This window comes from Scyliorhinus torazame, chromosome 11 (genome assembly GCF_047496885.1).
Source record: "Scyliorhinus torazame isolate Kashiwa2021f chromosome 11, sScyTor2.1, whole genome shotgun sequence".
Classification (NCBI taxonomy): Eukaryota; Metazoa; Chordata; class Chondrichthyes; order Carcharhiniformes; family Scyliorhinidae; genus Scyliorhinus; species Scyliorhinus torazame.
The window spans coordinates 230,818,444-230,833,697 of NC_092717.1; the positions used below are offsets into that span (position 1 = coordinate 230,818,444).

The following is a 15,254-nucleotide window of genomic DNA, read 5'->3' on the forward strand; positions in this document are numbered from 1 at the left end:
CTTCACAGGAAGGTGAATGTTGTCCCCCCTCCCCCAATTGTAATCAGGAGGTCGGGATTACAATATCTGCCGCAATTTTATTTGCTTGGACAAAATAATCTAAACTTACAGTGCAGGAGCTCCATCACTCGGTGTTCCCCTCATACAGTCCCACGGTGTCAAATATTCCTGCCATTTTGACTGTGGAAAGGGCTTGTGTAAGCACGATGTGCCACAAAATAGTTAATACCACCTCGCTCTTTTTTCAAACGAGGTTCAGCCTGTTTCCTTCCAGGTTTTGGAACACCCCCAGCTCTAAACTATTGTTGCAGGGTACTTTCTACTCACAATGCTCCCTGTACTATTCCAGGTCTTTCCGGGCAGAGCATGTGGCAAGCTTATTTTTGATGCTGTGTCCTCTGAAATCTACATTTAAATTTCAGTTCCTCCGATGGCTGTTCCGATATTTAGCACCCCTCCAATGCCAGCTTTGATGTAGCAAAGTTTTTAGCTTCTTAATCCTTTGATGATTTTCCCTTTTTTTTTTACTTCTCCAGGAGTCTGTCAGCATGACCTCCTCCTCACCAGTTTTCTTTGTTGTATTTTTAAAGGATAGGCTTGCAAACCACGAAGGTACAAACAAACAAAAGCTTTATTGGAAAGGTGTTTACTCTCGGCTGTTAGGATAGCCTACCCGTTTACCCACGCAAACAGCCAATGACATCATCAATACATCACGTGGTCGGGCTCTTAAAGAGACCTTGTTCCAATCAAGAGTAAGACCATAAGACATAGGAGCAGAATTAGGCCACTTGGCCCATCGAGTCTGCTCCACCATTCAATCATGGCTGATATTTTCTCTTCCCCATTCTCCTGCCTTCTCCCCATAACTCCTGATCCCCTTATTAATCAAGAACCTATCTATCTCTGTCTTAAAGACACTCAGTGATTTGGCCTCCACAGCCTTCTGCGGTAAAGAGTTCCACAGATTCACCACCCTCTGGCTGAAGAAATTCCTCCTCATCTGTTTTAAAGGATCGTTCCTTTAATCTGAGATGGTGTCCCCTGGTTCTAGTTTTTGTAAACATGAATACACAACATCTTGCAAAATGAACCCAAGATGGCAAGCAAAAAATTACTGGAAAGGAAAAGATACTTGACATAATTTCCTACTTTTGTTCCAGAAAGGAAGTCCTGTGTTTGAAGTAAAACTGAAATGAAGCATCAATCGTATCATTGGCAGTTAAGTGAAACAACCAGATACAAAAATGCAGACTTGGACAAAGAGCAGCAAGATGATTTGAAAGGAAGGGGCCAAATGTTTTGCTTTGGTATTTGAAATATAATTTCAACAATGTTTGGCACTAGGATCAAGAACCAGAGGTTAATTTAAGATGAATAGCACGAGCATCAATAGCAACTGGAGAAAAAAACTTTGACAGAGCAAGTATGAGCTGGGAGGGTATGCTGTATAAAATATTTGTTGGGTTATGGCAGTTATCGTCACCTCATTATAGAAAGAGGTGATTACATGAGATGAGATTTAAGAACCTGGACTGGAATGCTTAGTTATGAGGAAAAATTGGAGAGGCTAGAGTTGTTTTCTTTGTAACAGAAGGTGATTGAGGGAGATCTATAAAATTGAGGGGTTTAGATAAAATGGATCGATGCCCCTATTTCCCTTGTGGTGGGGATCTGGAACTCGCTGCCTAACAGGCTGCTGGAGGCAGGAACCTACATAACATTTAAAAGTACTTAAATATACACATGAAGTCCCATATCATCCAAGACTACAGACCAAGAACTAGAAAATGGGATTATGTTGGATGGCTACCTGTCAGTTTGCACGGACAATTACCAAATGGCCTCCTTCCATGCCGCAAAGTTCTAAGATTCTACAAGTAGTTAGGATCTGGAATGCATTGCCAGGGGAGACTGGTGGAGGCATATTCAATTTTGGCTTTTATACGGGAATTGGATAAGCATACAAACCGAGAATATTTTCAGGGAAAGGGAGGAGTGGAAAGAGTTGATTTGCTCTTGCAGGGTGCTGGCATGAACACAGCTGGCCAAATGTCCTGCTTCTGTGCTAATTCATAGAATAGAATCCCTATAGTGCGGAAGGAGGCAATTTTGCCCATGGAGTCTGCACCGACCCTCCAAAAGAGCACCCTACCTAGGCCCACTCCTTGCCCCATTGTTGTAACTCCACCTAACTGCACACTGAGGAGCAATTTAGCATGGCCAATCCACCTAACCTACACATCTTTGGGAGGAAGCCAGACACCCGGACGGAGGAAACCCACGCAAACACGGGAGAACCTGCAAATTCCACAATGACAGTCACCCAAGGTCGGAATTGAACCCAGATGCGAAGCAGCAATGCTAACCATCGTGTTGGCCCAATGGATTCACTGGTTAGTGACAGAACTATAAACATTTTTTCATCTTCTTGCAACAGTGACTACACTTCAAAAGGTACGCCATTGGCTGTAAAGCATTTTGACACATCCGGTGGTCGTGAAAAACGAACACCTCAAGTCTTTCTTTTATATACAAGCATGTGCAGGATTGAAAAAGGAATGGATTGTTTGCAACTGAAAATAATGCTCATAACATCACAAGTCACCTGAAGCCATAATCGTTTTTTGAAAATCATAACATTGTAGAAGTGCGGCAACGTGCTGCACCTCAAGTCATGGGATGTGGGTTGGTGGTTATGATCCTTCACACCCGAAACACCAAATCCCAAAGGCAGAAAAGGTCAGGGACCCAATTCAAATCTCCCCCCAAAATATCAGGAAGGCTTCATCGAGATTGAGGCACTTTTTCATCCTCCCAGAAGACAAAAGGAACATGTCAAAAATAAATGACTCCTCTTTCAAACTTCACACTGCAAATATGCTAAGAACTCCATCCAGACATTATTGGCATAGAGGGGGGTGCTGCTTTCAGCACAGACTGTAGCAAGATGTATCCAGGATTTGGCATTGAAGGGCATGATCGAAATGAAAAAATAAATCAGGGATTAAGAAACGGCAGATTAATGTTTGCGCCAGGACTGGCTTGGAGTTTATCATTCATGGTTACTCAACAGTCCAAAAGCAACTCAGAGCCAAGGTGAGCCACCCATGAAGCATCCTCAATCACCCTGCGCTTTCGCAACAAACTTTAACAATACAAACAAGTTAGACCCTTCCTGCAACGGGATTATATCACATTGAACTTGATTAATACTTTGCACATCGAGCAAGCGCCCAGGAGAATTTTTTTCGGGTCCAGTTTATTAACCACAAAACAAACCAGCTGTTCAAGCAATTTAAACAGCGAATGCAATGACGAAGAATGTCCATCGTATGTTTTTAAATCACCAAACTGCCTCCAATAATTACTTGAGGCACAAGTTCTGCGGGGCACGTGCTGTACTTTAAAGGGGTTTTTATTTTGCTGTCACCAAGTGGGAGGTTTTTTTTTGGAGAGGGGTTACTGGACGTGCTGTTGACTTTAAACTTGGGCCTCTGGCTAAACACAGAGGCACGGGGAGAGACAGCTTTTTTTAATGTGTGACTGCCCCCAAGTCTGGCTCCCAACTCTCCTCCCTGTCTGGCTCCGATAGGAACACAAACACACAAGGCTGCAGCCAGCCACCGCAAACAACCATTTTTTACACAACCCGCCGCTCGCAATCGGCCGAGTGACGGGGATGATTATCGCCAAAATACCACAATCGTGCTTCCCGAATTTGAAACATCCCCATTCCCACCGCCCTGCCAAAAAATAAATAAATAAACCGTGGATAAATGCAATGACAGCGAGACTCACACTCTCTCTCTCAGCCCCGCGGCTCTTGTCTGGCGTCTTTATCGCCGTCTCACTGGGTGAGTGAGTGACTGAGCAGCGCTCGAGCTCCTCCTCCTCGCGCCTCCGATTCCCACCACCAACCAACCGTCCTAACCGTCTCTCACACACACACACACACACACACAGCCTCCGCGCGACCCCCTCCCCCGCCGCGTGTCGTCACCCAACTCGAGCTCCATTCATACAAACATGGGAGGGGGAGGGAGAGAGCGCAGCGGCAAGGACAAGGGTAAAGAAATCTCTCTGCCCCTTCCCCTCATCTAACCACCGCGCTCATCTCCCCTCGCCGCTACCGCGCCACCTGCAGGACGGGACGGCGACACTGTGTCTTTCCAGTGATCGAGCGGAGGAAGGCTCAGTGTGTGTGTTGTTGTTGCGCGCCACTTTTGGGTGAGTTGGAGGAACCTTGGAGGAATTTTCTAAAGTTTCTCACGGAGGCAACGCTCTTGCATATTTGTTTATCTTAACTAGCTGTGCAAAGGGACAAAAAACACGTCGAGTTTCACTTTCTCGGAAAAAGAGCATTTCCAAAATCGAAAAAATTATGACCATTATTCACTACCAAGGGTTGTAAATATATAAATAACACTTGTTCACCTTTTTAACCAGTACTTCTAGTTTGATTATGGCAACCTTTCTCAATGCCTCAGAGTGAGTTTTTGTGCACAACAGGTGAGGAGGCAGTGGCGTGTGGTATTGTCACTGGATTAATAATCCATTGGAATATAGTGACTGGAGTTGTCTATTCAACCCCTCGAGCCTGCTCCACCTTTCAATGAGATCATGGCTGATTTGTGACCTAACTCCATGTACCTGCCTTTTGCCCATTTCCTTTAATACTTTTGCTTACCAAAATTCTATCTATCTCAAATTTAAAATGAACTGATCTAGCATCAATGTCATTATCATTTGAGGAAGAGTTCCAAACTTCTAGCACCCTTTGTGTGTAGAATTGCTTCATAAGATCTCTCCTGAATGGTCTGGGCCTAATATTTAGACTATACCCCTAGTTCTAGAATTTCCAATCAGTGGAAACAGTTTATCTACCCTGTCTTTTCCTGTTAATATCTTGAAGACATCGGTCAAATCACCCCTTCTAAATTCTAGAGAAAACAGGCCCAACAAGCCACTCAGTTGTTTCATATAGCTAAAAAGTCTAAAGACAACGGCAAATGCAGCCCCTGCAAAGTCCTCCTTACTAACTGGGAACTAGTGCCAAAATTATGAAAGCTGTCTCACAGACTTGGTGAGCAACAGCCTGACATTGTCATACTCATGGAATCGTACCTTACTGACAATGTCCCAGACACCACCATCACAATTCCACCAGAGGAGGTAGCACAGTGGTATACAGTCGGAAGGGATCCTATGAAGTTTCATGGATCAGGTCAAAAATGGGCAAGGAAACCTCTTCCTATTTACTGCCTACCATTCCCATCAGCTGATGAATTGATTGATTGATATTTATTGTCACATGTACTAAAGTACAGTGAAAAGCATTTGATTTGATTTATTGTCACATGTTCAGTGAAAAGTATTTTTCTGCAGCCAAGGGGACGTACACAGTACATACATAGTAGATAAGGATAATCGACAGAGTACATTGACAAATGGTACATCGACTGTGATTGGATACAGTGTGGAACAAGGGACCAAACAAAGTAAATATATTAGCAAGAGTGAATAGTGTTCTTACAGGGAACAGATCAGTCCAAAGGGGAGTCAATGAAGAGTCTAGTAGCTGTGGGGAAGAAGCTGTTCCTATGTCTGGATATGCATGCCGTATTTTTCTGCAGCCAAGCGAACGTACACAGTACGGGGACATAGTAGACAAAAGAATAATTGACAGAGTACATTGACAAATGGTACATCAACAAGTAGTGATTGGTTACAGTGCGGAACAAGAGCCAAACAAGCAGTACATGAGCAACAGCAGCATAGGGCGTCGTGAATAGTGTTCTTACAGGGAACAGATCAGTCCAAAGGAGAGTCATTGAGTCTAGTAGCTGTGGGGAAGAAGATGTTCTTATGTCTCATCAGTACTCCTCCACATTGAACACCATTTGGAGGAAGCACTGAGGGTTGCAAGGGCAAAGAATGTACTCGAGGTGGGGGACTTACATGTCCATCACCAAGAGAGGGTTGGTAACATCACTACTGACCAAGCTGGCTAAGTCCAAAAGGGCATAGCTGCAAGACTGCATCTGTGGCAGGTGGTGAGAAAACCAACATGAGGGAAAAACCTACTTGACTACTTCCCCATAAACCTGCCTGCCGTAGCTGCATCTTTCCATGACAGATTAGTTGAATGACCACCTTACAGTTCTTGTGGAGATGAAGTCCCGTCTTCGCATTGAAGATACCCTCTATTGTGTTGTAGCACTACTGCAATGCTAAATGGGATAGATTTCGATCAGGCCTAGCAAATGAAGACAGGGTTGATCATTAGGTGAATTGAACATTCTGAATTCTCCCTCAGTGTACCCGAGCAGGCGATAGTGTGGCGACTAGTGGATTTTCACAGTAACTTCTTTGCAGTGTTATTTAAGACTACTTGTGACACTAATAAGGGTGACACAGTGTTTAGCGCTGTTCCCTCACAGCACCAGGGACCTGGGTTCGATTCGGACCTGTGGAGTTTGCACTTTCTCCCCGTGCCTGCGTGGGTTTCCTCTGGTTGCTCACAGTCCAAAGATGTGCAGGCTAGGTGGATTTGCCATACTAAATTGCCTCATCGGGTTGTGGTTCAGGAATAGGGTGGGGGATTGGGCTGAGCTAGGGCGATCTTTCTAAGGGTCGGTGCAGACTCGATGAGCCAAATGGCCTCCTTCTGCACTGTAGGGATTCTATGAAAGATTATTATTAGATACTGTGGGCCATTAGCAGCAGCAGAATTGTACTCAACCTCATGGTCCAGCATATCCTCCACTCTACCATTACTGCTAAGCCAGGGGATCAAACCTGGTTCAAGAAGATTGCAGGAGGGTATGCCAGGAGCAACACCAGGCATACCTAAAAATGAAGTGTCAGGAGGCCATTCGGCCCATCAAGTCTGCACCGGCCCTTAAGAGCACCCCACTTAAGCCCCACACCTCCACCCTATCCCAGTAACCCCACCTAACCTTTTTGGACACCAAGGGCAATTTAGCATGGCCAATCCACCTAACCTGCACATTTTTGGACTGTGGGAGGAAACCGGAGCACCCGGAGGAAACCCACGCACACACGGGGAGAATGTGCAGACTCCGCACAGACAGTGACCCAAGCCAGGATTCAAACCTGGGACCCCGGTGCTGTGAAGCAACCGTGCTAACCACTGAGCTAACGTGCTGCCTTCAACTTTGATTTGATTTATTATTGTCACATGTATTAGTAACAGTGAAAAGTATTGTTTCTTGCATGCTATACAGAAACGCATACCGTACATAGAGAAGAAAGGAGAGACTACAGAATGTAATGTTACAGTCATAACTAGGATGTAGAGAAAAGATCAACTTGATACGAAGTAGGTCCATTCAAAAGTCTGATGGCAGCAGGGAAGAACTTGGTGAAGCTATAACACAGGACTACTTGCATTTTTAAAAATTCATTTACGGAATGTGGGCGTCGCTGGTTTGGCCAGCATTTATTGCCCAACCCTAGTTACCCTTCTGAAGGTGGTGGTAAGTTGCCTTCTTGAACTGCTGCTGTCCTAGAGGTGTAGGTACACCCACTGTGCTGTTAGGGATGGAGTTCCAGGATGTTGCCCCAGCGACAGTGAAGGAACGGTGATATAATAATCTTTATTGTCACAAGTAGGCTTACGTTAACACTGCAATGAAGTTACTGTCAAAAGCCCCTAGTCACCACATTCCGGCGCCTGTTCGGGTACACAGAGGGAGAATTCAGAATGTCCAAATTACCTAACAGCGCATCTTTCGGGACTTGTGGGTGGAAACCCATGCAGACAGGGGGAGAACGTGTAGACTCCGCACAGACAGTGACCCAAGCCGGGAATCGAACCTGGGACCCTGGCGCTGTGAAGCAACAGTGCTAACCACTGTGCTACCCTAAATTTCCAAGTCACGGTGGTGAGTGCATTGGAGCGGAGCCTCTAGGTGGTGGGGTTCCCATGTGTCTGCTGCTCTTGTCCTTCTAGATGGTAGTGGTCGTGGGTTTGGAAGGTGATGTCTAAGGAACCTTGGTGTGTTACTGCAGTGCATCTTGTAGATGGTCCACATGGTTGCCACTGTTCGTCTGTGGTGGAGAGTTTGAATGTTTGTGGAAGGGGGAGCAATCAAGCGGGCTGCTTTGTCCTGGATGGTGTCGAGCTTGACGCATGTTGTGGGAACTTCACTCATCCAGTATTCCTTCCTGTATTCTGACTCGTCTTTGTTCGAGATCCGACCCATTGCGGTCGTGTCATCAGCAAACTAGTGGATGGAATTAGAGCCAAATGTTGCCTACATGTGTGTATAGGGAGTATAGTAGGGGGCTAAATGCGCAGCCTTGCAGGGCCACGGTATTGAAGACTATCGTGGAGGAGGTGTTGTTGTTTATCCTTACTGATTGTGGTCCATGGGTCAGAAAACAAGGATCCAGTTGCAGAGGGAGGAGCCAAGTCCTCAGTTTTGGAGCTTTGATATGAGCTTGGCTGGGATTAAGGTGTTGAAGGCATAGCTGTAGTTAATGAATAGGAGTCTGACGTAGGAGGCCTTGTAATCGAGATGCTCCAGGGATGAGTGTAAGAACATAAGAACTAGGAACAGGAGTAGGCCATCTGGCCCCACGAGCCTGCTCCGCCATTTAATGAGATCATGGCTGATCTTTGTGGACTCAGCTCCACTCTCCAGCCCGTACACCATATCCCCGAATCTCTTTATTCTTTAGAAAGGTATCTATCTTTTTCTTAAAAACGTTTAAAGAAGGAGCCTCAACTGCTTCACTGGGCAAGGAATTCCAGAGATTCACAACCCTTTGGGTGAAGAAGTTCCTCCTAAACTCCTCCTAAATCTACTTCCCCTTATTTTGAGGCTATCCCCCCTAGTTCTGCTTTCCCCGACCAGTGGAAACAACCTGCCCGCATCTATCCTATCTATTCCCTTCATAATTTTATATGTTTCAATAAGATCCCCCGCATCCTTCTAAACTCCAATGAGTACAGTCCCAGTCTACTCAACCTCTCGTCATAATCTAATCCCCTCAACTCTGGGATCAACCTAGTGAATCTCCTCTGCACTCCCTCCAGTGCCAATATGTCCTTTCTCAGGTAAGGAGACCAAAACCGAACACAATACTCCAGATGTGGCCTCACCAACACCCTATACAATTGCAGCATAACCTCCCTAGTCTTGAACTCCATCCCTCTAGCAATGAAAGACAAAACTCGATTAGCCTTCTTAATCACATGTTCTACCTGCACACCAACTTTTTGCGACTCGTGCACCAGCACACCCAGGTCCCTCTGCACAGCAGCATGTTTTAACATCTTACCATTTAAATAATAATCCATTCTGCTGTTATTCCTCCCAAAATGGATAGCCTCACACTTGGCAACATTGAATTCCATCTGCCAGACCCTAGCCCATTCACCTAACCTATCCAAATCCTTCTGCAGACTTCCGGTATCCTCTGCACGTTTTGCTTTACCACTCATCTTAGTGTCGTCTGCAAACTTTGACACATTGCACTTGGTCCCCAACTCCAAATCATCTATGTAAATTGTGAACAACTGCGGGCCCAACACTGATCCTTGAGGGACCCCACTAGTTACAGGTTGCCAACCAGAGAAACACCCATTTATCCCCACTCTCTGCTTTCTGTTAGTTAACCAATCCTCTACCCATGCTACCACTTGACCCTCAATGCCATGCATCTTTAGTTTATGCAGCAACCTTTTGTGTGGCACCTTGTCAAAAGCTTTCTGGAAATCCAGATATACCACATCCATTGGCTCCCCGTTATCTACTGCACTGGTAACGTCCACAAATAATTCTACCAAATTAGTCAGACACGACCTACCCTTTATGAACCCATGCTGCATCTGCCCAATGGGACAATTTCCCTCCAGGTGCTCCGCTATTTCCTCCTTAATGATCGATTCCAGCATTTTCCCTACAACCGAAGTTAAGCTTACCGGCCTATAATTACCCGCTTTCTGCCGACCTCCTTTTTTAAACAGTGGTGTCACGTTTGCTACTTTCCAATCCTCTGGGACCACCCCAGAGTCTAGTGAATTTTGATAAATTATCACTAGTGCGTTTACAATTTCCCAAGCCATCTCTTTTAACACTCTGGGATGCATCCCATCAGGGCCAGGAGACTTGTCTACCTTTAGCCCCATTAGCTTGCCCAATACTGCCTCCTTAGTGATTACAATCATCTCAAGGTCCTCACCTATCATATCTTTATTTCCATCAGTCACTGGCATGTTATTTGTGTCTTCCACTGTGAAGACTGACCCAAAAAACCTGTTCAGCTCCTCAGCCATTTCCCCGTCTCCCATTATTAAATCTCGCTTCTCATCTTCCAAAGGACCAATATTTACCTTAGCCACTCTTTTTTGTCTTATATATTTGTAGAAGCTTTTACTATTTGCTTTTATGTTCTGAGCCAGTTTACTTTCATAGGGCCAGGGAGATGGCGTCTTGTGTGTCAGGTTGTGGAGGTATGCGAATTGCAGTGGATCTAGGCATTCTAGGAGTATGGATTTGATGTGCCTTATGACCAACCTCTCGAAGCACTTCATAATGATCGATATCAAGGCCACTAGACAATGGTTTTTTGAGGCAGGTTGCCTGGTTCCTCTTTGGCACCGGGTCTTCTTGAAGCAGGTGGGGACCTCGGAACGGAGTAGGGAGATGTTGAAGATGTCCGCGGACATATCTGCCAACTGGTCTGCACAGGATCGGAGTGCAAAATCAGCGACCGCGTCAGGACCCGTCGCTTTCCGAGGGTTCACTTTCAAGAAGGCAATTCTGACTTTGGAAGCTGTGACGGTGAGTATGGGTGTGTCCGAGGCTGCTGGGGCAGTTGACAATGGTTTGATAGCTTCCTGCTCGAACCGAGCATAGAATGCATGGAGTTCATCAGGGAGGAGTGCGCTGCTGCCGGAGATGTTACTCGGCTTCGCTTTGTAGTCCGTTATGTTGTTTAAGCCTTGCCACAACCGACGAGAGTCCGTGATATTAGTCTGTGACTCTCGCTTGGTCTGATATTGTCTCTTGGCATCCTTGATGACTTTGCGGAGGTCTTACCTGAAGGAACTCACCAAGGCTTTTTAGACAGCATCTTTCAAACTGGTGACCATGACCACCTAGAAGGACAAGGGCAGCAGAAACAAGGGAATACCACAACCTGGAAATTCCCTACAAGCCACTCACCATCCTGACTTGGAAATATATCGCCGTTCCTTCACTGCCGCTGAGTCAAAATCCCTGAACTCCTTCCCTAACAGCACAGTGGATGTACCTACACCACGGACTACAGGGTTCAAGAATGCCTAGCCAGCAAAGCCCACTTCCCATGAATGAATTTTAGAACCATGTTAATAACTGATTTTTCAAAATTATGATTTTAGATTTTTTTTTTTTTAATGGTAATGTATTCTCTTTCAAATTAAGGCAAATAAGTAACAGAATGAAGTTTTCATGATGAGATTTAATAGGTAGCGATCAGACTACATCAATCAATCCATATAGATTATTGGTTGGCCCTGATTAGAATCCTTGGTTTCTCGAATCCTGGGCTGGATTCTCTGATTCTGAGGCTATGTCCCCATGCCGGCGTGGGAACGGTGGTGTTTTACGCCCGAAAAAATGGCATAGAACAGCCACCGATCCTCCGTTTGGCTGGGGGCTAGCAGCAAGGCAGTGTAGAGCACCCGGCTCCAGCTGCCGATACGACCCGGAGAATTGCCGGGTTCGTAGCCGGGCATGCGCACGGCGGCGGCTGCTCACGGACCCGGCCCGTGAAATAGTGCCCCCCCCCCCTTTGGCCGGCTCACGCGCCTCAGACAACCCCCCCCCCCCACAGTGCCCCCAGCCCCTGATAAAGTCCCCCCTTCCCGCAGATTGGCCCTCGCCCGACTGTGGCAGCGTTAGACTGAGTCCGCACCCACCATGCCGGGTTCCAGACAGGATGGGCCCACACGCGACCCACATCCTCGGGAACTCGGCCGGTCGGGGGCAGAGCATTGGGGTGTGGTCCTCAGACAATGTCCTGACACCGTCGATACGTCGCGCGGCATGGCTTTGGAGTGGGTGGAGCATCGCGAAAGCGGTGCCCCCCTGATCTGGTCAGGAACTGTGATTCTCCGGCCGATCGCCAAACCCAATTTTGGCGTCAGCGACCGGAGAATCCAGCCCAATGTGCCTCAGTAAATTAAGAACAAGATGGGCCATTTCATTTATGAATTCTTCAAAATTCTTCAAAAACAGTGTATAAAACACGGTATCCAAGTTAATTTTCACTAGTCATTTATATATCTACTTTCTGACCCTCCTTTCTAAGGCCAGATTACGACAGGACGTCCTACCAGAGAGCAGAAAAATTAAAACATGCTAAAGTTGAAGTGCAGCAGAACTTGTCCATCTGTTGGATGTCACTTTGGCATACACAAATGTTGATCTGAAAGAGATCACTGAAAACCTAAATCTTGAAACTTATGTAACTGTTCAAATAAGCACATAACTTAAGTCTTAAGTAAGTTAAATAAAGCTGTATTAAAATCAAGCTGTTGTGAGGACTGATTTGTCTGTTTTGTCAGTTGATGCCAGTAGAGGGCAGCAACATATTGGCACCCCATATGGAACATGTTCAACGGTCCGGCCTGGAGTTAAACATCTCAAACGCCCAGCCTGAGCCTGAATTAAGAGGGCAGTAGCCTCACGTGATGGCCAGGATTAAGTGGGTGAAGGGAGCATAAACAAAGGATTGGGTAGCCGATTAGTTCTGAGGGTGTGTTCGAACTACTGATGTTGAGACAAAATATCAAAGCAAAGGATTAGAGTGACTTCATAAGCAAAAGTACCCTCCAATAATCAGCCTTGAGGGATGTTCAGCAAACCTAGAGTGTGTAGACGAGGGGAGACCAGACAGTAAGTTAGCGACAAAAGGTACCTGGGAAGGAGTTTAAAAGGATTAAGGAGAGACACCCTCGCCTCTTCCTGACCGCCAGATCGGCGCCGAACCTCAAATGCGGTCAATTCCCGTGTTGATTAACTGCGTTCTGAGAAATGGCTGTGTGATGGGAATCGGCCCTCAGTGAGTACCTAAACCATAAATGGCCTAAGTGGATAGACAGTTTGGGGAAAAACTAAAGGGTCTGGACCGGTCAGACAGACAGTGGAAGAAGCCCACCCTGAGTTAGCAAAACCTGCGTCTACATGTGAGACAGCCAGCACAATACTTAGTTGTATACAAGAGTTAAAAGAAACAGAGATAGAATATTTAAGACATGATAAAGACCTGGAGATAGAAAATTTAAAACGAGTTGAAAGCTGCAAAATCAGATTTACTGACAGAGGTGCAAAAGAATCAGATGAATTTGCTACATATAAGCAAATGGAAACTGAGAAAGTTTATCTGGAAAAGGAGTGAGCTGTTAGTGAATGAAGCTCAGCCCAGAAAGAAATCAAAAGGGTGACAAAGAGATGTGCTGATTGGGCGGCACAGTGGTTAGCACTGCTGCCTACAGCGCTGTGGTCCCGGGTTTGATCCAGGTCACTATCTGTGTGGAATTTGCATATTCTCCTCGTGTCTGTGTGGGTTTCACCCCCATAACTCAAAAATATGCAGGTTAGGTGGATTGGCCACACTAAATTGCCCCTTAATTTGAAGAAAAAAATTGGGTACTCTAAATTTATTTAACGAAAGAAATGTGCAAATTTACAAGCAACCATAAGAGCTTTGCATCAAACAAGTAAAATGTTTCGACATCAAGCTACCGATCATTTGAAATGTCAGCATGAGTTAGATAAGTTGAAGTCGCAACTCCAGATCCGGAGGGTCAGGTGTGCGCCTTCAAAGCTGTAGAATTAAAGAATATGAAGGAGATTGGGGTGTGAGGAAATCAAGAGGCCTGACCCTTCTCCTCCTTGGTCTGAAGATCCTAGCCCCAGTCCCTCCGCTCCACAAGGAGAACCAATTCCCATGAACCACATCACAACAACTCGGACCGGAGGCATGGAGTATGACATGCCACATACAGTGGCCCAGTTAGTGGAAATAGCAAAAAAGGTCCTCATGAGTTCTTTATTACTCCCAGCAACGCGGGATTGTTCACGGTTTAAATATGGATGAGGAGAGGAAACTCTTGTTGATGTGTTTAGGTTCGGCTGTTCGCTCAGTCTTACCCAGGGGGAGCACAGTAATAAGTCTTACAACGCCAGTTTAAGTCCAACAGGTTTGTTTCAAATCACTAGCTTCGGAGCGCTGCTCCTTCCCTCAGGTGAATGAAGAGGTAGGTTCCAGAAACATATATATATATATATATATATAGACAAAGTCAAAGATGCAAGACGACACTTTGAATGATAGTCTTTGCAGGTAATTAAGTCTTTACAGATCCAGAGAGAAGGATAATCACACATTAAAGAGGTGTGAATTGTCTCAAGCCAGGACAGTCGGTAGGATTTCGCAAGCCCAGGCCAGATGGTGGGGGATGAATGTAATGCGACATGAATCCCAGGTCCCGGTTAAGGCCGCACTCATGTGTGCGGAGCTTGGCTACAAATTTCTGCTCGGCGATTCTGCGTTGTCGCGCATCCTGAAGGCTGCCTTGGAGAACACTTACCCGAAGATCAGAGGCTGAATGCCCTTGACTGCTGAAGTGTTCCCTGACTGGAAGGGAACATTCCTGTCTGCCGATTGTCGCGCGATGTCCGTTCATCCGTTGTCGCAGCATCTGCATGGTCTCGCCAATGTACCATGCTTCAGGACATCCTTTCCTGCAGAGTATAAGGTAGACAACGTTGGCCGAGTCGCACGAGGGGACCTGGGGGAATCCAGGGGGAACACTCGAGAAAGCGGCCACCCTAACGGCTGTGGGATACAGTAGAGAGGACCCAGTAGAAGGTCTGAATAAGTGCAGGCAAAGGAAAAGGGAGCATCACATGTCCTTTGCTAACCACCTGTGGACGCTAATGCTCCAAGGCTGTGACACTACAGTTAAGAGAATCAGGACACCTACACTCCTCGCAGACAAGACCGTTTATGCCAAAACATAAAGGGGGGAAACCCGCGACACCAAAGCCTGGGCCGGGGCCACCGCCGCCCCACCCATAACATTTTTTCTTGAGGTACAGAGGACGGATGAGGATTTGAAACAAATCAGGGGTGGAGTGTTTCCGGCATCTCATAACAAATCGAAAGCTAACCTAAAGGACAGCTCGTCCTTAAGGATGGAAGTTACATGGTGCCGACCCAGGATCGGA

At 46.1% G+C, this 15,254-nt stretch overlaps 1 protein-coding gene and 1 long non-coding RNA gene across 3 annotated transcripts in view; one reads left to right on the top strand and one right to left on the bottom strand.

Moving 5' to 3' along the window:
* Window positions 1–4,020, bottom strand: part of ldlrad4a (low density lipoprotein receptor class A domain containing 4a) — a 629,055-nt gene extending 625,035 nt beyond the window's left edge. For both annotated transcript variants that reach the window (XM_072468425.1, XM_072468426.1), the window contains exon 1: window positions 3,802–4,020. The gene's annotated coding sequence lies outside the window, so the exon portion shown is untranslated. The remainder of the gene's footprint in view (window positions 1–3,801) is intronic.
* Window positions 4,021–4,026: 6 nt separating this feature from the next.
* The window catches only part of LOC140385844 (uncharacterized), a 67,056-nt gene continuing 55,828 nt past the window's right edge, over window positions 4,027–15,254 (top strand). The window contains exon 1 of the long non-coding RNA XR_011933485.1: window positions 4,027–4,230. This is a non-coding gene — a long non-coding RNA (uncharacterized lncRNA). The remainder of the gene's footprint in view (window positions 4,231–15,254) is intronic.